Source organism: Artibeus jamaicensis, unplaced genomic scaffold, assembly GCF_021234435.1.
Source record: "Artibeus jamaicensis isolate MK-2021 breed Jamaican fruit bat unplaced genomic scaffold, CSHL_Jam_final scaffold_537, whole genome shotgun sequence".
NCBI lineage: Eukaryota > Metazoa > Chordata > Mammalia > Chiroptera > Phyllostomidae > Artibeus > Artibeus jamaicensis.
The window spans coordinates 696,518-721,551 of record NW_026522047.1 but is presented as its reverse complement, the minus strand read 5'-3'; the positions used below and the strand labels follow the sequence as shown (position 1 = coordinate 721,551).

At 67.8% G+C, this 25,034-nt stretch overlaps 1 long non-coding RNA gene across 2 annotated transcripts; it reads right to left on the bottom strand.

Annotated features, from left to right (window-relative positions):
• Positions 1-18,881: 18,881 nt before the first annotated feature.
• Positions 18,882-21,380, bottom strand: LOC119057544 (uncharacterized). Of its 2 annotated transcripts, none has more exons than XR_005084110.2 (5): positions 20,152-21,380; positions 19,947-20,065; positions 19,742-19,860; positions 19,529-19,656; positions 18,882-19,445 (listed from the first exon to the last, which is right to left on the bottom strand). It is a non-coding gene; the product is annotated as an uncharacterized LOC119057544 (long non-coding RNA). The 2 variants fall into 2 exon arrangements; XR_005084109.2 differs by having other exon boundaries at positions 19,947-20,069; positions 20,152-21,379.
• Between the last annotated feature and the right edge of the window lie 3,654 nt (positions 21,381-25,034).

Here is a 25,034-nt window from a genome sequence, read left to right as displayed (position 1 = left end):
TGGGTGCGGACGTGCCTCCTCGCTCGGACAGCTGCTCCCCAGGGCAGTTTCGAGGCTGCGGGGCCTGGTCTCGGTGCCTGCCCGGAGGCCCCCAGCCCTGCCGGCTCCCCCAGCCGGGGAGGCAGGGCGGGCCTGCGTTTTTTCTCCGGGAAGGAGGTGACTATTTTCTGACATTGTTTTCATGCCAAAGTTTCAACATGTACTTTGAAAAGTATTTTTTTTCTCCAGAAAACACCTGGAGGGGAGGAACGAGAAGGGCGTTGGGTCTGTTAACATCAGACTTTGAACCTGGGGACAGGAGGGACCCCCTTCCACACCCGCTCCAAGAATGTGATTGTGGGTTATGGATTCCAGGCACGTGAGCCTCCCGCCTGCGCTCAGCTCCGGCGGGACCCCCTCCAGCCCCCCGAGTCCTGCTGGCAGCCCTATGCCTCCGCCCCACAAGAGTGGGGGCCCAGGGTCACGCTGGGAGCGGCACTGGGTCCTGCATCGTTCTTAGTCTCCTGGGGCCTCCCCTCCACCCTTCACCCTCCTCAAGGGGCCCTGGCTGGGGGACCGCTCCTGCCCCAGATGGTCCTGGGGCCCAGATGCTTTGCCCTCGGCGGGAAGCGGTCACTGAAAGGGCCTGGCCAATGGGTCCTTGGGTAATTGAAGGGGCCCACTTGGAAAATCCAGTCTTGAGTCTGTCTGTTGGGTCATTTTGATTTGGGGATTTCCAAACATCGGGGCCACAAAAGGTCACCCGGCTGACCCAGGCCTGCCTCATTATGTCACGGCCAGATGGCCGCGACACCTGATGGAATCCAGAAGGCCCCTGAGTGGGCAGGCCGGAGGTGGGGCTGCAGGAGGCAGGGGGCTCTGCGTGCCGTGGCTCTGCTCGCCCGCCCACCCACCAGCCGGGCAAGGCCGCCCCTGCCCTCGTGGCCGGCTGTGCAGCTCGCTCACCTGGGCCTCGCGCCCCAAACCCGGCCCAGCCCACGGCCCTCTCGACTGTGTTCCACACGGCCCAGCCTCGCCCCCAGACATCATGGGATGGGGGGCGGGCCTCAGCACAACCCCCCACAGCTCCTCTCTGTGCCCCTCTCCCCGAAAGGTGGGCCTGGCCCTCTGCGGCCTCCTCCAGACCCGGGGGTTCTCCTCAGCCTGTCCCCTCTCAGCACACCCCGCTTTCCCCAGGTCACTGTTAGACTCAGGCCCGAGAGCCCTTCCCTTGGTGACCTCCACGGGGCCCACACGAGGCTGGCACACAAAAGGCATCACGCTGTGGTTTAGCTCTCGGCCCCCACTGGGTTTCAGAACCAGCCAGCCTGCCTCTGGCCCTCCCGGTCCCTGCCCCTCCGCTCTCGGGACCCCTGGCAGGGCCTGGCCTGGTCATCCTGGCCTTCGGGCCGGCTCTTCCTTCTCGGTCGCGCACCCTGGCACGGTCCGCTCACACCCTCCACTCCCACCCCCGAGAGTGACTGTCTGGGGCCAGCGAGGCCGGGAGCACCCGGGCTGCCCACTGCCCACTGCCCTCCTGCACGGGCTCTCAGGCAGCCCGGGGCTGTTCTCCGGCTCCCCAGACACCCCTCCCTGCAGCCTCGGGCCACCAAGGACGCCCAGTGTGGTCTTCCTCCATGGGGAGGACTGGGGACAGAGGAGACGATGCAGGGGGCGGGGGCTCCTGTGTAGGGCAGGAGCTGGACCAGGGCGCAGGGGCGCAGGCGACATCTGCCCTCTGCCCCTTGGGGCTGGCAGCCCAGCTTTGAGTGTCCCAGCAAGCCCGTCCCGGGCAGCTCGCCGGCAGATTTGGTGGCTCTGGTGTCTGGAAATGGGAGACGGGTCAGCAGTGCCCAGGGCCAGTCAGCGAGCTCCTTCTTGTTCTGTCCGGACCTGGCCACAGGCTCAGCGGGTCAGCGCTTTCTGCAACCCCCAGAGAGCCGGGCCGGCGGTGCGTGGTGCAGTTCCACAGGCCCTCGCCCGACGCAGACCCCCTGCCATGCCGCCACGCCCCCAGGGGCTCTCATGCTTCCCAGCCCTCCATGCCCTGCAGGAAGCAGAGTAGCCAGGGTGCCCTCTCCTCCCCTCCTGCCTGGGCCTGGTGCCTCGTCCACCAGGCGCACGTGCACCCACTGCAGAGAGGGGACCCCCCAGGCCCGCCTGCAGCCCAGTGGGCAGCCCGGCCCAGACCACAGGCCAGCTCTTCCCTTGGGATGGGACCCTGTTCAAGTGAGGCCTGGGCCGCCTTGCCAGTCGCTGAGTTGCTCCTGGACACCCAGTCCAACCGTGCTTCTGTGGGCCCCGTGTCCAATCCCACTGGGGTTCCCGAAGGCCTGGCTGAGGTTGCAAGGTGGCCCAAGGGCCACCATGGGGACCCCGTGTTCACACGGTCAGGCACAGCAGCGCGCACTCGGGGGCCAAGCCCCAGCCAAGTCCCCGCTCTGTCTGCCCGCAGCCGCCAGCACGTGGGGCGCTGTTTCGGGCCAGGACACTCCGCGCCGGCGGGGAAGCCCCCGCCTGAGGGGGCCCTGCCCGGCTGCAAGGGCGAGGCCACCCCAAGACACGCACTTGCGGCGGAGACTCTCGCTGCTCTGGGCCAGGCCACCCACTCACACGGCCACCCACACTGCCACCCACAGGGCCACCCACAGGGCCACTTCCTCGAGCCTCCTTGGGAGGTGGCCAGCAGCGTCCCGGGCCCCGGCGCAGGAGCCTGCGTTCCCGCCGTCCCTCTCACCCTTGTGGAGACGGGACCAGGAAGGAGGCAGAAGGTTCTGGGAGGCGGAGCACAGGGAGAGGGTACGCAGGTGAGGGGGCTTTGGAAGGGCGGGTGTCTGGGGGGGGGGCTGGTTGGGACCTTGGGGAAGGGGACACATCATGAGAGTGGAAATGAGAGGGCTCGGGGGAGCGGGACCTTTGCCACAGGGGCCGCGGCCAGAGCAGGGGCCGGACATGGGCCGGACAGAGGGTGCTGTGTGCATGGCCAAACAGCGCGGCCCCTGATCTCCGCCGTGGCGCTGCCGTGCCCAGACCCTCAGCCCCCGAGCCGCGCCGGGCGGCAGGCAGGCGGGCAGGGCACAAGAGCCGACCGGTGTCTGCCCTTCCAGGCCGGTGGGGTGGGAGTGCAGCCAGCGTGTGTGGCGCCCAGAGGGGGCTGGGCGATCTGGGCCGCGCTCCCCGGCTCTGTCCCCTTCAAGAGGAGTGGGGAGGGGCGGGTTCGGGAGGGCGGTTGTCTCAGAGGTGACTGAGACGGGGGCTGGGGACTGGGGCACGGTGCTCTTCCACGGCCAGAGGTGGGTGCCCAGGTGAAGGGGTCCTCGTCCCAGCGGGCTCAGCGGTGTAGAGAAACTCAGTCAGAACCTTCTAGAAACCCAGGGCCGTTCCCTCATCCCCTTTCCATTCCCAGGATTCCCAGCTGACCCCTCGGGACAAGGAGGACCCAAGGATGTCCAGGGCAGTGTGGGCCCCGCGCTCGGTGGGCGGCAGCCCCCCCCGCCCTGCCCCTGGCTGTTGGGCTGGGGCTGGAGGACCCCCGGAGAAAGGCCCAGACACAGACGCCGCTCCGCTGTGGCCTCCGGACCCAGGCGGGGAGGCAGGACCCAGGCACCAGTGGTTTGCCTCGTTCCACACTCCCGGCCCCGTGGGGTCGGGCCGGGGGGTTAGAGGAGGGGACACAGGGGCGCACCCCCTGGGAGGTCCGCTGACCCCCAAAGGTCAGTCAGGCTGCGAGCGGGCCTGGCCGCAGCCCCGTGTCCAGTGAGCTCATCGGCAGAGAGGGCTCCCTCCAGGCCCCGTGAGCCTGGGGCGGGCAGACAGCGCCAGGCTCTGCTCCCTGGGAAGCCGGGTTGGCAGGGGAGATGCATGTACACTTGGGGCGGCACTGGGGGTCAGAGGCGGGCTCTTCCCTGGGCCTTGCGGGAAGGCCCGGGGCCCGGCTGGGGGCGTGGGGGTGTTTCCGGGGGGTGGGTGTTACGAGGTAGGACTCTGGTGCCCGTAGCCCACCGGGGGGGCTCTGGGCACGTGGCCACGAGGGCAGCCCCCTCCTCCAGGGCGGGCGTCCCAGCCAGCCCGGGTGGCACCCCGACACCCACGCCAGGCCTTCCACCCACTCCGCTCCTGTGCCCGGCACGACCCTGAGGCTCTTCGAGGACTCGTGGCAGCCCGGGCCGCTGGGGACTGACCTGTCCCGAGCTAGACAGCCGAGATGCGGTGGTGGCCATGCTGGCTCCAGCCCAGGGGGGTCTCCAGGTAGCTGCTGGGGGCTAGGGGGAGAGGTGGCATTCCGTGGCTTGGCCAGGGGATGATAAAGAGGTCCTCTGTCCTGGCCGGTGCTCCTCAGTCCCTCACAGCCCCACACCAGTCCCTACCCCGAGTCTGTCCTGGACCATCTCTCCCCGACTCGGGGACCGCGGCGGCTGCTCCCCCACCGGTCGGCCGCCGCCTGGGGAAAGTGAAGGGTGCACCCAGGGAGGCCAGGGATTGGCTGCTGCCTGGATGTCCCCGGACGGATGCCCACGTGCCCTTGGGCAGCCTTCCCCGCGGACAGGCTGTCCAGGCCGGGAAACCCTAAGCCAAAGGGATTAGTCAGAAAGGAGAGAATCGACCGTCCCCCTGGCCCTGCCTGTTCCTGCTTCACTCACCGTGTTTTCATTGACTCGGAGGGTAAAAGCACCGGGTAAGGACACCGAGGGCCCGGCCGCACACCCCCCCGCCAGGTCCACGTGCCGCCCCTCCCGGCCTGCCCGCCCTTCTCCAGTGGCCATTTTGCCCGTCCCCATGGGCCACCCCACCACGTGCCCGGGACCCTCCTCCGCACTCTGGAGTGAACGCAGGGGAACATGGGTGGGCATGTGTGCAGGACCCTCTGCCTGGGTGTGGTCCCCAGGTCCACAGAGCCCCGCCAGGCAGCCTGTCTCCCACCCGAAGCCAAGAGTGCGGGCCCTCGAGGCCCCTGATCCACACGGGTGGGAGCTGGGAGCCTCGCCCTGGCTCACGCTAGGGGGGCCCCCCACCCAGACCACGGTCCCTTCCCACGCAGCACCCAGGGAGCCTCCCGGAAGCCGAGGGCGCTTGCTGATGTGACCCTTGAGGGGACCCTTTGAGGCCACAGCTCACTGGTGCAGCGTCCCCTGAGCGCCCTCCTGGCTGGGGGGCTTTCCGGGCTCAGGAGGACGGCGGGGGCAGAGCCCGGAGGGCCCTTCCCAGGGTCAGGCACTGGGGGTGGCCTTGACTGCAAAGTCCCCGGCGTACCTTCGGGAAGGACCAGGGCCCCCAGGATCCTGGGAAGGGCTGGGGGCCCGACGTCCTGTGGACCATCCCCCTGCTGGACCAGGCTGCCTGCAGACCCCCCTTCCAGGCTCTGGGGGGCCTGGCTCCGTCCACTCCGTGAGGAGCTCCCAACGTGTGGGGGAGGGGGTGGGGCGGGCAGTTCTTCCTCCCCTCCCCCACACTCACAGGCCCAACCACTTAAGAATAATGAGGTCCAGGTGGCCCTTCGCGAGCCTCGCTGGCTGCAGGGTCTGCCTCCCGCCCGGGCCCAGCTAACGACAACCAGAGACTGGAAGGTGAAACCCCCTTAGCTGTCAAGCGGTGGGACCCTCTGGCCAGCAGGTGGGCAGTGGGCCGGGCCTCATCTGGCCGACAGGTCAGCTTGGGGCCCACGGGCCACCCCACCACGTCCCCGGTCTGCCTGCCCAGCGTCAGGCTGCCCCGTGTTCTCCACGGGACCTTTAGGAGACCAGTGGACGACTGTCCCCGACAGCCACTACGAGACACGCAGCAGCTGCCTATCCCTCATCTGCCCTTGGGGTGAAGTCCAAGGAGCTCCCGTCTGGGAGGGCGAAGCGTCAGGGAGAGACGGGCAGTGGTGGCGCGGGGGCGTGAGCGCGCCGCACACCCGTGACCTTCCCTGCGGACGCTCCATGGCGGGCTCGGTGGTCCACGTTTTGCCACAATAAAGCACAAAGGGCCGAGCTCAGGGGCGCCTGCTGTGGCCGTCCTGACTGCTGGGCAGTGTCGCCTGCGAGACCCAGGGCAGCGAGGGGGCACCCCGGAACTTCCCAGCTTCTGGTCACTGACCTGCCGGCCCACCGTAGCTCGCACCGGGGGACTGTCCCCTCCCCTCCTGACATGACCCCTCCCTGCCCCCCGTCCCTGTGCAGAGCGGTTGGGCCCTGACGGGGGCAGAGGTACGTGCCGGCCTGCGGGCGAGAGCTGAGGACGCGCCCCGGGGGGAGTGCTCGGGACCCCACGCTCCTGCCTCGCCAGACACTGGAGCCGTCGTCCAGCCAAAGAGCTGGCTGGCCGGCTAGGGAAGCAACGGGGTAGAGACCGGCACGGGCGGCCCAGAGAGAGGCCGAGGTCCTGGCACCAAAGCTCTCAAGGCTGGGGCCAGGGAAGGGGCCTGGGACTGGGGACTGGCCTGCGTTGCTTTGGGCTCCTGTGCCTGTGGCAGGAGCCGGGGCTCTGATGGTCTGTGAGGAAAGAGCCGGGGAGACGAGAGAGAAGATGGTGCTGGAGAATGGCACTGGGGCCGAGAGGGGACGGGGCCTGGGCACAGCCAGGGGAGGCCAGGGTCAAGGTCCGAAGAGGGCCACCGGCGCGGCAGGGACACCAGAGTGCCGGCTTGCCCCCCCCACCCCGCTGTTCAGAAAGGCCCAGCTGTGCCGCATGGGCCGACCGTGCGGCCACGTGCCGCCGTCGTGTGTCCCTGGGCTGCGGGGCCCCCACCAGGGCCGCCCGCTCCCTTGCCCTGCAGCAGCCCGCACCCTGGGCCCTTCCCGGGGGTGGGGGGGGCGTGGACATCAGTGTGGCGTGTGGGGCTCGGCAGGGCCGCATCCTCCGAGCCCGCGGGGGCAGGCCTCGGGGCTCCCAGAGGCCGCGCTCGGCCCACGCACCGGCGCACGGACCCACGGGCCTTCCTGGCAGCGCCCCTTCGCCCGCCCTCCCTCCAGAGCCGCTCCGAGGCCAGAAACCCCGAGAGGGCGCGGCCGGGCCGAAAGCCGGAGGGGCTCTGGGAGCACGCCGTCACAGCTTTCCCATGACGCCCCCGTAATCTGGGCTCTTCCCCTTGGCACCCCCACACCTCCCAGCTGCTGGGACCAGCCGGCTGCTCCCCCCACCCCCGCCCCGCCCAGGACGGAGCCTGTGTCCGGGCAGCAGTGGCCTTTCCCATGGTGGGGCTGGGGCTGGGGCAGGGGTGGGGGGGGCGAGGAATTTGAGGAGGAAGCAGCAGTGGCCCGAGAATTTGGAAAATGTGTTGAGTGCCTGGAGCACTGGGAAGAAGCTGGAGGGGGTTAGAGAGAGGGAAGATGGGTGCGGGGTGCCGGGCGGGCCCGGTGGGCAGGCGAGGGCTCTCTGCGCCCGTGGGAGAGTGTAGGAGGCGGCTGTCCCGGTCCCTCCGCCCGCCCCCTTTGTCCAGCCGCTCATCCCAGGCCTTGACCCCGGGGGTGAGGGGTCGGCCCCCAGCCTGCCCCAGGACCAGAGACGGAGCCCGGGGGCTCCCAGTGTGACCAGCTTTCAGGGATTGAGAGCCTGGGAAGCCAAAGGCCGCCGCCCCTCCCCAAACCACCTCTTGCAGGGCCCCCATGCTCTCTCTTGCCCTGTGGCCTCTTTGGGCCCGGCCCCTCCAGTTTGGGCCCTCGGAGGGGGCGCCCCTCGGGGGTGGGGCTGAGCCCGCTGTCTGGTGGGTCCAGCCCCTGGGAACCCTCTGGAGCCGCAGCTGTCTCAGCCCCGGGCCGAGGCCCCCATGATTGATTGTGGTGGATACTGCACTGGGGCAAAGAGCCGGATAAGCCGGCAGCTGCCGGAGGGGCCGGGGGCCCCTCGCCGCCCCTCCCCCAGCCCTGCCTGCACGGCTTCCCACGCGGCTCCTTCCGGCCTCAACTCTGCTCTCCCCCCCTCTGGGGTTTCGGGCCCTTCCCGAAGGAAGTGCACCTCCCCCCGAAACTCGGACCCAGCAGGGCTCCAGGGCTTTGGTGCCGTTGGGTAAACCGAGTCACTGGGTCCAGCAGAGGGGTCTCGGGGGAGGACACATTCGGCTGCCCCCCACCAGGCCCAAGTGGGTCGGCAGCGCGGGAGAAGCCCTCAGTCCTCCTGTGGGGGGTGGGGGGCGCTGCCCGGGCAGAGAGGAAATTGGGGCTGGGGCATCAGTGGGGGCGGGCAGAGGTGAGGGGCCCCTGGGCCTCTGGGAACACTGGGTCCTCAAGGGGGCACATGTGAGCTGGATTTTGACCGGGAATGCAGGGCACTGCCGCGGAGGGGGCGGCGGGGGGGCCGCCAGCCCTGTCTCCCCGACCCTTGCCTCCCCTGTTTGCTCAGCCAGCTTTGCAAAGGGACCCGAGATAAAGCCCTGGGTCGTTGACTCCTGGGCGCCCCTCCTCCGGCCCCCTCGGTGGGCCCCCGGCCCCAGCCCCCACTCCCTGCACCAGCGCCTCCCGCCCCTGGAAGCAGGGCAGCTGCCGGAGGTCCCACCACTTAGAACAGGGAGGGGGCAGGCGGGGCTGGGCTCGGGGGCTCCACCGCTGCCTCCCCCTGGCCTCCCCTACCTGTCCCCCACCCAACACATTCTTTAGGGGGTTGGAGCTCCTGGCTCTTTGTCTGTCTGTCCGCCCCCAGCTCCCCCTGCCCCAGGCACGAGGGCTGAGCCCTGCCTTCAGAGGGGCACAGGGCAGGGTGGCTGAAGGCCAGGCCGTCCTGGCCTGGAGCCCCTGAGGGCCCCGGGCCTGGCAAACACTCAGAGCTGCCCACCCGGCAGCAGAGGAGGCCCCGGGGGTGGGCAGCACCCACCCGACCCCCCTAAAGAATGTGTGGGCTGAAGCCCACTCCCTTTGGGGCTCAAAGTAGGTTTGCCTGCAGGGGTTGCTGAGTGCTGTTCCTCCCGGGGCAGGGGGGGCAACAGAGGGGGCCAGTTCCGGCGGGCCACCCTCCCGCCCGCCTTCCCGCCGCCGTCCTCACCCCAGCCCTCCCGAGAAGCAGGCGGGCGGGGCGGGCGGGCCTGTGGAAATGCAAGCCACATGCCTCTGCTTCATCGACACTTAATTCAGCACAATGAGCTTCCCGGGCCTTTGATGTCCCGGGACCTGCGGCCTTTAGTGCTTTGAGACAGGAAGCCGCGGGGTTTGGGGGCCGTGCTGGCGCCTCCTCCCCTCGGCAGCAGGCTGTCAGGGACCCCGGGGCCAGGCCTCCCTGTGGGGGGGAGGGCAGGCCATAGCTGGGGACAGGGCTTGGGCGGGGCTGCTCTCTGATGGTGGCCCCCCCAAGGCAGGACAAGCCAAGGGGGTCTGACTGACCCCCCCCCCCCGGGGCCATGAGCTCGGTCTGAGAGCCCCTGACTGTCCCAGGGCGAGGGAGGGGCTCGGGGAATCACCTAGGGCAGGCGTCAGCAAGGCAGCTGCCCCCCCACCCCCCAGCGATCTTCATCCTCGGGTGCCATGCACTGATCCAGCCTCAGGCTGAGGGCCTGGGGGCCGTCTGCTGCTCCCCAAGAGCAGACCCTGCTGAGCTACCCGGGAGGGCATCCCGGAGGTGGGGGCTTTAAGGAGGACAAGAGGGTTGGGGCCAGCTGCCTGCCAGCTGAGGGGGACACAAGCTGTTAGCCCAGCAGGAACGGAAGCCCCGGAGTGTGGCGCGTGCTACCGGGAGCCAGGTCCCAGAACCCCAGGCCCTGGGCGATGGGGCCCCGGCCAAGATAAGCCGTCCCTGCAGGGGCCTCGGGGCGGGGGGTGGTGGGTGTCAGCGTCCTGCTGGGGACACAGCGAGACTGGGAATGGAGCCCAGAGCCGGGTTCCACGCTCTGACCACGTACGGCCTGGGTCCCCTAGGAGGCCCCCTCGGCCCCTGCCCGCCATCAGGGGCTGTGCAGGGTCTGGGGAGTGGACAGCTGTTGACCTCCCCACATTCCAGACACGAGGTCAAGCATTTGGGGGAAGCTGTTTTTCTTAAAAATGTCACTTGAAAATAAACACTGTTGCTGGCGCTTCTCTGATGGCCCTGGATCCACAGAGAGAGGGGGTGGGCAGTGTGGGGGTCTCCCAGCCAGAGCTGCCCCAGACCCCCTGTGGACACCTCCCAGGCCAGCCAGGGCAGGGCCTTTCCTGGCCAGAAGGCTTTGGAGGCTGGGTACCCTGTTGCCACCCAGAGCTGGGGACATCGACGTGAGGCCCAGCTCTCGCGTCTGAGAGGTGGCCTTCCCTCCGCAGGTGATTCTGTTTCCAGGGCCAGGCCAGCTTAGGGGTGGCCGGGGGTCCCTGGCTCGATCCGTCCGTCCCTGGCCAGTGTCTTCCACGGGGCCCGCTCCCCTCCCACCCTGCTTCTTGCTTTTCTGCGAAGGTCTGCACCCGAGGCCTTGGAACCGAAGGCTCAGGGGCTTTCTGTGGGGTTCCTCCGCAGGACAGTCCCTGCTAAGGCAGCCCCGAGAATCCTGAAGGCAGCCCAAGCAAGGAACCCGGCCAGCCCGGGGGTTTGGAGCTTTGACGGTGCCCTGAGAAGTTTCTAGAAGCAAGGTGATATTGCCCTGAGTGCACCACACACCCTTTCTTGTCCCTGGCGCCGTGGGGCAGGTTGGGGGAAGGCAGAGCTGGCTTTGGGGAACATCTCCCCCGCCTGTGGCTGGGCTCAGCGCCCCGCACCCCCACCCCACAGCTTCCTGTGTCTCTCACGGGCGTCCACGGCCCCCAGCGCTGGGCCCACCTCAGAACTGCCAGAACAACCAGGCCACCCAGCCTGGCTTGTGCACAGGGGCTGCGATCCTGGGCACAGAGGGAACCCCCAGACATGTGGGGGCTGTCGGTGAGGGGGTAGCAGGCCTGGGGTGTGTGAACCGGAAATGCCCCGAGGGCCGGGAGCCCTCAGAGCAAGAGGGCCCTCCCCCGGCGGTCACCCCCCACCCTCGCAAGGAAGGTGGCAGGCTGCAGGAGCCCCTCGGGCTGGACAAGGTGCTCGCCCCCGGGGCGGCTGCATCACCTTTACCTCACTTGGTGAGCTACCGCCCCCGCCCCCCGGGAGGCCCGCAGGCCCTGTTTGAGCTCTGGGTCAGCGCCCCGGACTTCGCCCTCCATGGGGTGTTTCAGAGCCCACACGGACCGCACCCTCCTTCCGGGGTGGGGAGGGGGCAGTGGGTGGGATTGCAGACACCTGCCCTCCTCCACAAGCCGCCACCTTGGAAACCTTTGACCTTCCCGAAAGTTCCTCCTGCATGGGCCTTAGAGCCCAAGCCCTGTGGGAAGTGGGGCTGCCTTGTCCTGGGGGACAGAGACGCCCAGTCCGCGCCCCTCAGTCCCCCACCAGCAAGTGCAGAGCCAGAGAGGGGCAGAGACCCTGGAGATGAGAGGCTGCCAGCCCCGCATCCTGGGTGGTTCCCACAGTGGCTTTGGGAACTCCGGGACACCCTTCTCTCGCTGCCTCGGTTTCCTCATCTGCTCCAGGGGGCTGTCAAGAGCACCTCCTCACTGCCCGTTCAGGGTGTGGCCCCAGCCCCAGAGCCGGTGTGTGGCCGTGTGGCTGGTCATTGATGCTCAACCTGCCTTGCTCTCCTGCTTCCCTGCACCCCGCTCTCGGGCACAGCCGAGACCCGGCTAGGCCACCGGGGACCCAAGGCTTTTTGGCAGCTGGAGGCCGGAGAACCCCAAGTCTGGGACCTTACGAGCCTTCTTTCTTGGGGAACATCCCCGAAGCCATGAAGGAGTGGACAGGAGCTGGGTCAGGAGGGACCAGGCCCACCCCCGCAGGGCCCTCTGTGGGCGACCATCACCGGGACAGACCTGGCTGCCTACTCCTCCTCCCAGACCGCTGTCAGCTCAAGTGTCCAAAGAAAAAGAGTGGGGACGGGTACACGTGTGGTGCACAAGGGGTGGGCCCCCCTGAGGAGCTGAGGCAAACATCCAAACAGGCCGAAGGCCCTGGCCAGCAGCTGGGCAGCCCCCACGGGTGACGGGCAGCAGGGCGGCACGGAGGGTCAGCTGGAGGCTTCCGGCTCTCCCAGCAAAAGCCCACTTTCTGGGGCTTCCCCAAGGCCGCCCTTCCTTTGTCCTCAAACCTTATGTTTCCAGAGGTCCCCGGGCAGGGGCAGCCCCCGTTTGGGACCGGCAGGGCCTCCAGAATCTTCTCAGCACTCCCTGTGTTTGGCCGGGGTGGGGGTGGGGGGACAGAACTTAGAGACCACCTCGCTCACGGAGTCCCCAGCCCTCTGAGCTGCTGTGGGAGCGACAGGCCCTTGGAGCTGGCTGAGGTGGGTGGGCCGCCCCTCTCCACCCAAGGAGAATCGGCTGGGTGGGTCTGTGCACCCCCTTTCTGAGACACCCAGCAAGCACACCCTGGGCTCCCAAGGAGGAGTGCACCCCCACACATCCCTCTAAGACCAGGCCAGAAAAGGGGGCGTCTAGGGCAGCAGCAGGAGCAGGAGCAGGGGGGCCCCAGGACTGGAGGGAATGTGGGAGGGGGCAGGCAGGGGAGTGGGGTGGGGGGCGGCAGGGGCCTCAGGCAGAGCGAGTGCAGACTGGGGCGCATTCCTGCATGACAGCCCCCGTGATGGATGGCAGGGGGCGGAGACGCGGAGGGCCTTCCTGGCCTTGGAGCTCGGGCGGCCTCCACGTCCCCGCCCCGGCCCGGGCCTCCTCGGTGGTGCTGAGCGTGGCGCCCAGCACGCTTGCCTGGGTCCGACACCCAGCTGGGAACAGGGGTCCGGGCGGCTCCTCAGTGGTAGCCCCTGCGCCGCCCGAGAGGCCCGGGCCTTCCTGAGGCTCGGGGGCTCCACGTCCTGGGGTCCCACCCGGCCCCAGCTCGGCCCCTCTGCTCCTTCACACTGTGGCAACAGGACAGCTGCCGTCCCTCCCATTGTCTGTCCCAGGCTGACAGCCCTTGGGCAGGGGTCGGGCCCACCGACGTCTCAAGACCCATGGAATCTGGCCTTAATTAGGTGGCTGCTGCCCGACGGAGTCCCGAGTGCGGGACTCGGGCTAACACCCGAGGTGCTCTGGAGCCACCTGGGGGGGGGGTCTTGGGTGCAGACCCAAGGGACGGTCCCACTAGGGACCATCTCACGGCAAGGGGGGTGCTCAGCCTCCGGCCACCGCACCGTGGTGGGGGCCTGGTTGTGCAACCGCCCGCCAGACCAGAGCGGCATGGGAGGGGGGCCTGGAGCAGGGCCTACCCTTGACCCCGGGGCGGCCCCCAGCCCCCCGGCCCCCTTGGCTGCGTTCCAACTGGGAAAAGAGCCGCTTTATCTCAGCCGCCTCCTGAACTGCAAACAGCCTCGCGGACACGTGTCCCCGGGGGCCACTCTTGGCACACATGCCCTCTGCCCCGTGCCCCGGGGTGAGGTCCTTCACCCTCGAGGGGGGCTGGAGGTCCGGGGAGGGGACCGAAAGGGAGGAAGGGGTGGTGGGGGTTGGGGACTGAGGCCCTGGGGAAGGAGGGGACACAGCAGACAGGCAGCTAAGGGGAGCTTGGCTCGGGTGGTGACAGGCCGAAGGGACCCGTCTGGGGGCCCAGGGGGCTCACCCCCCTTCTTGGGTGACCGAGGCTGGTGAACACGGAGCTGACAGTGGAAAACAGGGTAGGGGGCAGCAGACCCCCTCCGTCCCCTCAACACGCCATCCACAGCCACAGTCACGGCGGCATCTCTCCGGCCTGTCCCTGATCAGCACCCAGGGACACGCGGCGACTCAGCATACCCTGAGGGGTTCCAACCCCTTGGGAGCTGGGTCCCTGGAGGGGCGGCGGTCTCCTCCCTGCCACCAGGTCCTCTGTCCCAGGTGTCCTTTGCCATCCAGCCCAACACTCCTGGGGGCCAGGGAAGGGACGTGCTCTCAGGAGGGCGGGCGCTCCATGGCGGGCGCCCCTGCCTCCCCGGAACAGTCCGCAGCAGTGGTGGCCGTGCAGAAGCGGCCCCCCAGCCGTCTCGGGTGCCAGCGGGGAGCATATGCCCCCCGAGCCGGACACCATGCCCGGCCCCTCAGGGGCTCTACAGCCTGGCAGACACAGTGCCCTCTGCCGAGGGCCCCTCCCGGACCCCACCGGTGCTGGGAAGCGAGGCCCTCAGGCCTCCATCTGGCCTCCTGTTGCAGCCTGCCCAGCAGGGTGCTGGGGATGAGACCCCCGGAGGACAGTCCCTGCTCCTGGGGTCCCCCTCTGACCCATGGCCTGAAGTCCCAGTGGCCAGCCAGAGTGCGGGGACAGGAAAGGGGGTCCCCTCTGGCTTTTCAGGGCTCTGCGGAGGGCTGGCCCTTGTTTGGAGGGGCCCACGGGAGCCCCCTCTACAGTGTTCAGCCTGAGGCCTCTCCCGGAGGCCACTCTGTGCCCCCCAAGCTATAGGCCTGCACCCCAGCCCCTCCAGAGGGAGGAGGGGTGGAGGCCGAGCCCGTGCGTGGACCCTCACTCTCTGGTGGAGCGCTGGGGTTGGAGGGACGGTGGCAGAGGCAGCACCATGACACTGTCCCCCAGGACGGCAGGCCCGCGTGCGGGCTGTGGGGTGGAAGCCCGGGAGGCCTGTCCTGCTCCGTGAACCCTGGACCCCCCCGGTATTGACACAGAGGTGGCACCACCACCCCGCGGCGTGCTGCTGGGGCCCTGTGTGCCTCTCTGGCTCTGGGGGCCCCCGGCACACACAGGGCGTGCCCCGAAAGCTGCCTGAATAAACAAATCTAAGGGACCCCACTCCCCCCCGAGCCCGAAGCCCTGCACGTCTCCCCAGGAGAGGAGGAAGAGGGGGAGGGGGCGTCTAGACCTGTACTCTCCCCCAACCAGTGGCCCCCCAAACCCTGTCCCCTGCACCCCTAAGACTGGGGACCAGACCTCTGTCTTCTCTGGCACCCCCTGCAATCACCGCCCCCCAGGCTGCACCCGGGCCCTCTCTTGGGAGCATCTGTGGGCCCCCTCCCGGTCCTGCTCCCCCTTCTGTGCCCCCAGCCCTGCAGCCCCGCCCAGGCAACTCTGAGCCCCTGAGTTGGGTCTGGAGCTGGGCCTCTGGGCCGCCGTCCCAGCCACCCCACCCCCTCTCCCTCCTCCTGCTCCTTGTTCAGGCCCCAACCCAGGGAATGGTCTTCCCGCCATCCTGCCTCCCTCCTCCCCCTCCGGGCTGCATACCAGACCCACAGGCTCCGAGCCGCCGCAGCTTGTCGCCCCCACCCTCCGAAGCCCTGGGGGCCTCTCCTCCCACCCCAGCCCTGCGTGCACGGGGAGCGGGGTGTCCAGAGGCCCCGTCCTAATCTACCACACCCTCCCGTCTGGCTCCAGCCCCCTGGGCTCCCACCGAGCCGAAGCCCCGGGCCCTGTGTTTCTGGGAAGCGGGAAGCAGGCCCTGCATCCTCGCCGCCCTGCCCCCTTTTCAGTCCAGTGTGCACAGCTGCCCCCCTGCCCTGCCGGGGGCCCGTGGCGCGGGGGGCTTTGGGCAGAGGTGGGAACCGGGGGCCCCTGCACTTGGCGCCCCTGTTTGTTTGCAGGTCCAGCCCCAGGCCCCGAGGGCCCGGGCTCCCCGCCTGTGTCCGGCCAGGTGTGCGGTGACGGGGCTCCCAGAGGACAAGGGGCTCAGTGTCTGCTTCATGCGAGCTCAGTGCTGACATGGAGCAGAAAGAATATCCAGTGACCGCTTCCAGGAAATGGCGCTGGGGCGGGCGGGGGTGGGGGCCGGGGAGGCCCCTTCCCAGCAGGACGGCCTGCAGGTGGGCTTCCAGGAAGGGGCCCCCGCTGGTTCCCTCACCTCTGGGAAAGGGCCAACCATGTCACCAGGTGCGGGCTGGGGAGAGGTCCAGAGAGGGAGGGAGGTGAGGGGCAGCGAGGAGAAGGGCTGGGGGCGGCCCGGTGTGGTCGGCAGGGCCTCAGGGCGCCAGAGCCAGGCCTGCTCCTTCTAGAAGCTCTGGACCCCCACAGGGCCCCACGGCCTCTGCTGGGCCCTTGGCTCCCTGGGGCTCGTCGGGCACAGCCCACACATGTGCCCGCAGAGGAGGACCGGCCTGAGCCCAGGCCGGGTCTCAAACCGGCGCAGTGGCTCCCGGCTCCAGCTCTGGGGCGAGGGCCTTCAGGCGGCCTCCGAGACCTTCGGGCCTGAGCCTCCCCCTCGGCCTGGCTCAGGGGTTCATTTCCTTTGTATCCGGGGCCTGTTTCCGACCCCACTCAGTGGAGCAGCAGGGTCCTGACTCCGCCCGCCCCCCAGCTGTCCGCCATCTTATTGAGAGGGGGCTCCTGGGTCATTAAATCCAGACCGAGAGGCGAACCCACACAGAGGCAGGAGACACACACAGGCAGAGTCCCATGTCCACCTTCCAGGGACACTGGTCCCACACAGGGCTGGGCCACACACAAGTCAGCAGGCCCCACAGGGTGTTCCCGAGCAGAACGGGACCCACAGCAGTGCCTGCGGTGTGCCGGCGAGGGACCCCGAGAGAGACCCTCCCCGACAGCCACGGCCCCTCGGCTGTGGGCACCCGGCCCCTGGGCCCTGCCGAGAGGTGCTCCCAGACACACGTGTGAACACACAGGCATGCGTGGACACGTGTGGGCACGCACGAACACACAGACATGTGTGAACACAAGGGCACGTGTGGACACATGGGGGTGCACAGGGACGCACACACGTTGATACATGTGTGTGAACACACAGGCGTGAGTACACACAGACAGGGGACACGCTTGGACACAGACGGGTGGCCGGCCAGCTGAGCGCCCCCACACAGGGGCACGGCGGGGGCGGGGGAGAATCCAGGTGTGACAACCAGGCCCTTCTGTGCTGGGAGCCTGAAGGGGGAGAGGGTGGCCGTCCCTGCCCACTCCCTGGTCTCCCCCCAGCTCAGAAATGCCTTTCCCCAGACTTCCCGCCCGCCGCCGGTGGCCGGGCCCCCTGCCCCCACCCCTCCACCCCCCGCCCCCGGCTGGGGTTTGGAAGTGAAATTCAAGCCCCTGTTTGCTCCTCGACACTTAACTCAGCTCGGGGCGTTTTGAAAGTGCCTTTGGGTGGTGGGGGCGCCAGGAGCCAGTCTGACAACCCTCTCTAAGCCCCTTTTCTAAAAAGCAGGAAATCGGGCTGGGCCCAAGGTAAACATTCCACCCGCAGGCCCCAGCTCCTCCGAGGGCTCCGAGGGGCGGGCGGGCCTATTTGCCCAGCCCTGGGCGAGGCGCGGGGCTCACGGCCTGTTTGCAGAGCCAGGCCTTGGCCTGTGGCTTCTTGCCCCCACCCGCCTCCAGCCCCGCGGGTGGCCCCACAGCTCTGCAGGGGCCCCTCTGGGCGCTCAGGCCCCTTCCCTTCTGGCTCCAGGAGGAACAGCCTGGAATCAGCCCTGAATGCTGGAAAAAAACAGCGCCCCACCCAGTGTGGACCCTGGCTTGTGAACTGGACGAGGGCAGGTGGGAGGGGGCGCTGGGGCCTCAGCATTCCCCCTGGTGGGTGTGGGACGCTGCCCCACCCGCTGCATTCCAGCCCAGATGTGTGCTTTCCCCGCTCAGGGCCTCGGGGCCCAGGTGGGAGCCCTGGGGTGCATGCGGGGCGCACCGTGCGTCCCCTGCGACCAGAAGAGGCCACAGCACACCAAGGAGCCGGCCCGGCTGACTCCAGGACCCCCGAGGGCTGCCCACCCTCTTCAGGGGGCCCGACTCCCTGTGTTCCCTGGAGGAGGCGCCCAGCCCACCTTGGTGGGACCCACTGCCTGGCTGCCCAGCTTTCCTCCTCACAGCCTCACTTTGTGAAGCTCAAACAGCAAGCGACGGGGCTTATCAATAAAGGCCATTCACAACCCTAACTCTTTATATCTCGTGGATGGGTCCCTTCACCCCCTGTGAAGCCCACTTGGGTGAGTGGGCCTGGCCGGTGGCCTGGAGAGGATGTGACCGCCTGCAGGGCACCCAGAGACCCCGAGGACAGCAGCTCCAGGCCTTCCAGAATCGCCCATGCCCAAATGCTTACTGTGGTGACCACCACCCAGCTGGCCTGGGACCGTCCCCGTGTAGCCCACATGGCCAGGGGGGTAGGGAGCCCAGAGGGGAGCCTGGGTGGACACAGGGTCGGGGGGCTGTGGGAGGAGGGCTGGGGTGTGCCCCTCAGCTCCCCCCGTCTGGTCTTTCTCTGGGGCTGAGGCGGTTCCTGACTCTGAGCGCGGGGAGGAGGGGCTGGGACCCCAGGCTCGCCTCCAACAGCTGCTTCCTGGAGTTCCAGCCTCGGCTCCGGCAGGGGCCCAGGGCGGGGGGCCTGGGGCGCAGAGGCAGAGCCCCAGCCCAGCCTCCCGACTGCAAACCAAGGTGGGGGCTGCACTTACACCCCAAAGTCTTAGGGCCACCGTGGCAGGACCCACAGCCCTTCTGGTACCCCTCCCCTCCTCCACTCAGTCCCCACGTCTCCCGCCCTCCCCTCTCCCTCCGCTTTTCACTCATCACCACCCTCTCCGTCAGCCTCCCTGCCCCCCCTGTTTGGCTGTCACCTGGCTATTATTGAGCCCTCCCCCCTCCCTGGAGCTGAGCGGACCCCCAGCACCCACCACAGTGGGAAGGCGGTGGGGCAGGGGGAAGAGACATCCCTGTGTCCCCTTGGGCTTGGGGCTCATAGGACCCTGAGCACCAGCAGGGCTGGTGATGAGGTGCACTGCCCCCCCAAGCCTCCGCCAAGCCCGCTCCCCCAGAGCAGGCCCTTGGGACGTGTGGCGAGGAGTAGGAGGGCCTGGGGTGCCAGCCAGGAGGTGGTCTGTGTGGCATGACTGAGGGGACCCTTTCACAGCCGAGTGCTCTCCCACCCTCACCCCTCCCAGCAGAGACCCTGGTCCTACAGCCTCACCCAACAGTCATGGGACCTGGCGCTGCCCGCCCCACCCAATGACGACTGGTTTTCATCCCCCACATCCCCTCCCGTGTCCCTTGTGTGTTTCATGTCCTCCACCCCATTCCCGTGTCCGAGGAGCCCCCCAAGAACGAGCGGAGACCCAGAGTGCTGTAACGGATTTATTGATGAGTCCAGAGCTTCTGGTGAAGCCCTGGTGAGGAGGGACACACGCGAGATGGACCGTGGAATGCTTCACGTCGCTCTTGGTGTTCAGAGCTCCCAGACCAGGCGGGGGGCAGGCAGGGCCCCACACACTCTACCGCCCCCGGTCACCCCCAGAGGGTGGATGGTGGGGGGTCGCAGGGGCGGCACCGGCCAGAGGGGCCGGGCACACTCGGCAGTTGGCTCACACACACGCTCAGGGAACTCGAGGCCGTGTCCGGGACCCCAACCAGTGCAAACGACTTAATAGTGCAAATTGAATCGGGGGTGGGGGGAGCAGAGTCCCGGGGGCCTGAGCCCACTGAGCAAGGGACAGAGAAGAGAAAGGAAGAAATGAAGAGACGAGAGAAAAGTCTGAAGAGGAGGTGGGGGGGGGGAGTGCGGTGGTGATGGGGGCGGGCTGGCGGTGGTCTCCAGCGTGGGCAGGGGCAGCTGTGGAGGTGGTGTTGCGGCCGCGGGGCCGCTCCCTTCAGGTGGTGCTGGGCGGGTCTCGGTCCCTTGACTTAACCTGCAGAGAGAGTGGGACGTGTGGGCGGGGCCAGGGCAGGCGGGGAGGGGGGCAGCTTCCCGAAGGGGGGCTCCTGTGCCCACCTTCTGGAGCCGATTCCTGAGTCGGGGGGTGTGGTGGTTCCATGTGCAGCATTTTCTTGAGTCAGAGCTAGAAGGACTTGAAGAAGTCCGGGGTCCAAGGCCCAGGCGTGAGCTGGGTAGCACCATTTCTGTGGGCGGGAGGGGACGGAGTGAGCGCGACCCTGGCCCGCGCTCTGTGCCCCCCACCCTATGCCCCTTGGGAGGGGCTACCACCTTGTCATCTTGAGGATTCTAGAGGTCCAGAGAGCAGAGATTGTGTCGACTCCTTCCAGAAAGTACAGAGACAGAGACCTGCTGGGCGCTCTGCTCCCCGCGGCTCCAGCCGAGATGTCCTGCGGGAGAAAAGACAGGTCAGGAGTGAGGAGTCTGTCACCACGGGGCCGTCGGTCTGGGGACCACGCCCTGTCCCTGCACTTACCAGGAAGGCCGGACGGCTTCACTGTCCTCACCGTCACACCGGACCATGTCATGTCACTCTGAGCACCTCCTGGCGCCCGGCCTTCGGTGGCTGGCACGCACGTCACCACCACTAGAGACCTGGCTGGGGACAGTGGCGAGGGTCACGGTTGGCGGGCAGAACCCACAGGTGGGGGGTCGGACTGGCCAGCGGGCTGGACACTCACCTGGTCTCCAATCCGAGTACGGCGACACCGATCCCCGCTCCGTCACCGCCCGCGGCCACGCCTTGGCCACAGGCTCTGGAGGCCAGCGCCCCTCCCGGATTGCCGCCAGGCTGCCACGCGCACCCTGCCTGTGCCCCGACTTCCCTCCCCCCCTCACTCACGCTGCCCTGCCTGCCTCGCCTGGTCTGGTCTCGCCTGTGTCCTTGACTCCCCTGGTGTTGACCTGTCTACCTTGCCAGTCCCAGAGGCGTGCGGGGGAGGGACACAGAGACCTGTGACCAGTCCCCACGCCAGCCGCTGGGCCACAGTGCCACGTGGGAACGGCACGTCCACAGGTTGGGCCCCCGCAGCCTCCTCGCTGCAGAAATCTCTGGAGCCTGCGCCTGGGACTGCCGTCCCCTCCGGGTGACGTCCCGCCGCGGGCTTGCCCGCGCACTGTGCCCTCAGTCTCGTTCTCCTGCCCTCGAGGCTCTGGCGCCGGCCTGGGCGGCCTGGCCAGAGCTCCTTCTGAACCTTCTCCTGAGTGAATTGCGGTGGGTGTGGTGGCGGCTGGGGACCCTGCTGTGATTTGAGTCCCCCGCTCATCTTGTCCTGTCCGACCGGGCCTGGAGTGTTCCCGCAAGTGATGGAGGTTTGCGGGCCCCCGTCCCCTCCCTCACTGGCAGCCCTGCCTCATGTCCTGCCTTGCCCTCTCAAAGCGCTTTCTACCTGGGGTGGACCCGTAGCCCCCCCCAGCCTCCCCAGTCTCAGCTCCCCCCGAGACGGTGTCACCTGTGCTTACGCTCTGCCTTCATCCTGCGGCCCTGCCGGGGGTCAGCCACTTCTCCTCGCTGTCCTCACTCCCGGGAACCTCCTTCTGGCAGAAGGTCCTGGAAGCGAGGCGGTGAGGGGAAGGGGACTCACCTGGCCCGGCAGGTCGCTCCTCTCCTCTGCCTGTGGCTGCCAGCTACTCCATGGCCCAGGCCCAGTGTGAACCCCTCTCCAGTTCCCCCTTGTCCGCCAGCCGCCACGTCCTGAAACCAAAGTTGACCGGGATGAATGTCTGGCTCCCCCCTCTTTCCCCTCTACCTCTAGCTGGGGCCCGTCACACCCCACACCGATGCTGCCCTGCCTCCAGGAGCCCACGCCACCCTCCCACTGTGCTCCCAGGCCCCAGCCAGCCCCTCAGCCCGCGGCCTCTCCTGCCAGACTCCAGATTTCCAAGGTGATCCTTGGCCCACGCAAACTTCCCCGAACCCCAGTTCCCCATCTTCCCCTGGTTTCCCCCGTGCCCCAGCTTCCCTGGTTACCCCTCCGCACCCCCGCTTCCCCAGTTTCCCCCGGGCTTCCCCATCCCAGACCCACCCCCTCCCTCGCCCTGTTCCGTGGCCCTAGCCCGGGCTTTTTCTAACTGGAGCGGCCCCGCCCAGATTTCCCGCCCCTACCCCGCCAGCCAATCAGAGCAGGGACCGTGTTTGGGGCCACCGCCAGTCCCACCTCCAACTGGGATGGCCCAGCGCACGTACCTCACCCGATCCGAAATTCTCCAAAGACACCCTCCCCGCACCCTTCCTTCGCAGGCGGCAAACAGGACTGGGCATTGTCCCCAAACGCCCCCTCCCCCCAGTTGAAACAAGGCGGGTCCCCTCAGGGCAGACCACGTATGCCGCTCCTCGCCCTCCCAGCACTGGGTGGCCACCCTGCTGGTGGACAGTGTGGGGGTGGGGGGCTCCAGCCAAACCCGGGGGTTCGGGCAGCACTTGAAGCCACTTCTGCCGCCTCCGTGGTTGAGACCGCACCTTCGCCCTCCATCCTGGGGTCCACGGGGAACAGTCGCATGGGGAGTGTGGGTGGGGTTCTGGGCTCTGCTTCGGCCCAGGGAAGCATGAGGGGGGGAGGTCCTAGGCAGGCTACAGTGGATGGCCAGTCCCCGGCTCAATTGCCTCTTTGACGGCGACCATTGCGGCCACAGCGGTGTCCGCGGGGCAGTCTCCCACTGTGGTTGGGTTGCCCCAAGTCCCCCACACTGCCACGTTCCCCTCCCGTGGGTGCAGCGCGCCCGCCGTGCACCACGGCTCGCAAGCGCGTCCTCACCACGTCTGCAGCCTCACAGCTTCATCCCCAGCGCCCGCCGAGTGTCCACCGGCTTGAGGCTCTGCCCGTGCGGGAACGGAACAAAGGCACCAATGCTATCCAGTCCCTGAGTGACTGCCGGTGTGGCAAGGAGGCCTTGGAATCCTGAGCTGTATGTGGTTTGCCCGCCTGGTCTAGGGTGTTGGAACCATGGGGACAGTCGTGCCTAGGCAAGGAACCAAGACTCCGTGGGACTGAGGGTGGCAACTTGGAGGGGGCTCGGGCAGACCCTCTGCTCTGTGAACTCCACCGGGAAGTGTGGGGTGTCCCACCAACCAAACCTGACAGCCATCATTTGTCATGGACAAACTCACAACTTAGTAGGGGAACTCCAGGCATGGGCGTGGGGTACCCCCAGATCAGGAGAAAGCTGAGCCCCACACGCAGCCAGAAGCGCCTCAGTCGGGGCCGCCACCTCGTGGCTGTCACAGTCTCCACACCCACAACGACTCAGCACCACTCAGAACTGCGATTCGCTCGGGTGCAGGGCGCCCAAAGCGATGGGGGAGACACTGAAATCCTCTGGTGTTTGACAGGGCAGCCCCCAGGACTCTGTGGGAGGGGCTCCCTCCGAGACTGAGCTCCACATCGTCCAGGCACAGGCTGTCTCGTTACTCCCTTGCCTCCCCAACTTTAACCACACAGCCTGCTGTGACTAGGAATCCCCTGGGGTGGCTCAGGCAAGCACCCATCTTTCTGATGACACTAAGGAACTACCGTGGTATCAGACATGAGTGGACCCGGGACGTGGAGCGGGCGAACCTGGGACACAGGGCAGGAAGACCAGGGGTGCCGAGCAGACGAACTGGAGACACTGGGCGGGAAGACCCGGGACAATGTGCGGCGAACCCGGGACACTGGGCGGGAAGACCCGGGCCGTTCTGTGGTCGAACCCGGGATATTTCGCGGGCGAACGCAAAACACTGGGCGGGAAGACCCGGGACATTTCGCGGGCGAACCCCCAACACTGGGCGGGAAGACCCGGGCAAAGCCGCGGGCGAACCCTCGGCAGCCGCGGACCGTGATCTGTGAGCCGGCACCGCCACCTCGCGGCCGCCACAGTCTCCAAAACCAAACCAACCGGGCAGCACACAGGCAGAGCGCAGGGCGCTGGGAATCCGCCCCATACCGAGGGGACCGACCCCAGAGTGTCCCTGTGCTCCTCCAAGTAGCCCCCAGACCCGGGGCTGCCGCAGGTCTGGGGTGCTAGGTTACCTCTTGAGCTCAAACTATCACCCATCTCCCTGGCCTTGGTGACACCAGGTCACGATCCTCGGGCACTGTTGGGATCCCAATCTCAAGAGAGCGTGGGCTCCAGGGCGGGCAGAGTCGCTCCACTTGGGAGACGCACCTCCGTGCGCTCTGACCCAAGAGCACAGGGCGGGTAACTGGACCCCAGCCACCACACACTGGCCCTGTCTCGACCCCCTGACTTGGGATCCCCCAGGACTCTGGAGTGCTGGCTGCGCCCAAGCTGGCGGCTCAGCCGGCACGGCACGCAGCAGGACCTCTCGCAGCAGAGCGGGGGGGGGGGGGGGGGCGGAGGAGTGGCCCTGGTCTTTAGCATCTCAAACACCTGTGAATGGAGATGCTAATGCCCAGCCCCGGGGGCTCTGCTGAGCTCTGAGACTTTCCCTGGGGAGCAGACACTGGCGAAATCAAAGGCCCTGAGTTTGGGGAGTGGGATCCGTCCTCGGTGGGGTGGCCACTGTCTGGATGGGCGGCCCTGGGACCTGGTTGCCTGTTCCCTGTCACTGAACTGGGACCGATGATGTAGGATCTACACCATGGTGTTGACCGCCTTGGAGGTGGACCTGTTACCGAGGGGCTGCAGGTACTACCGGAGCTGAGCCGCAGTGGCTCACAGGTGTCCCACATCTCTGATGACCCTCGTCGGCCACTGCAGTGTTAGGCCTCAATGCACCTGGGACGTGAGGTAGGCGGACCCCGGTCTTGGCTGCGCGGGCAGTGATGTGTGAGTCAGGGCTGCCACCACGCGGCCGTGGCTGTCTCCACACCGACAACCGATTCCACACCGTTCAGGGCTGGGATTAGCTAGGATGCCTGTACCCAAAACAAGGGGAGGGCCCTGAAAAGCTCCTGCACTGGGAAGTGTCGGGCCCAGGACCCCGTGCCACAGGGGGCCCTGTGGAAAGGGCCGACCTCTGAGACTGAGCCCCATGTCCCCCAAGCATGGGGCCCTTCACTGCTCCAAGTGTTCTTTCTTGCCTGCCCTCAACTTCATTGTGCAGCCTGGGATGACTCAAATGAGGGTCTCATCTCCTTGAGATCCTCGTAGATTCCACGGTATCAGACCCGGGAAGGAACCAGAATGCTGTGCGGGCGAACCCGAGACATCAGGCAGGAAGACCTGGGAGATTGGATGGACAAACGTGAGACACTGGGCAGGAAGACCCGGGACGTTTCACGGGCGAACCCCTGACACTGGGAGGGAAGACCCGGGATGTTTCGCGGGCAAACCCCCCGACACTGGGCGGGAAGACCCGGGACATTTCGCGGGCGAACCCCCGACACTGGGCGGGAAGACCCGGGCAAAGCCGCGGGCGAACCCTCGGCAGCCGCGGACCGTGATCTGTGAGCCGGCACCGCCACCTCGCGGCCGCCACAGTCTCCAAAACCAAACCAACCGGGCAGCACACAGGGCGCTGGGAATCCGCCCCATACCAAGGGGACCGACCCCAGAGTGTCCCTGTGCTCCTCCAAGTAGCCCCCAGACCCGGGGCTGCCGCAGGTCTGGGGTGCTAGGTTAC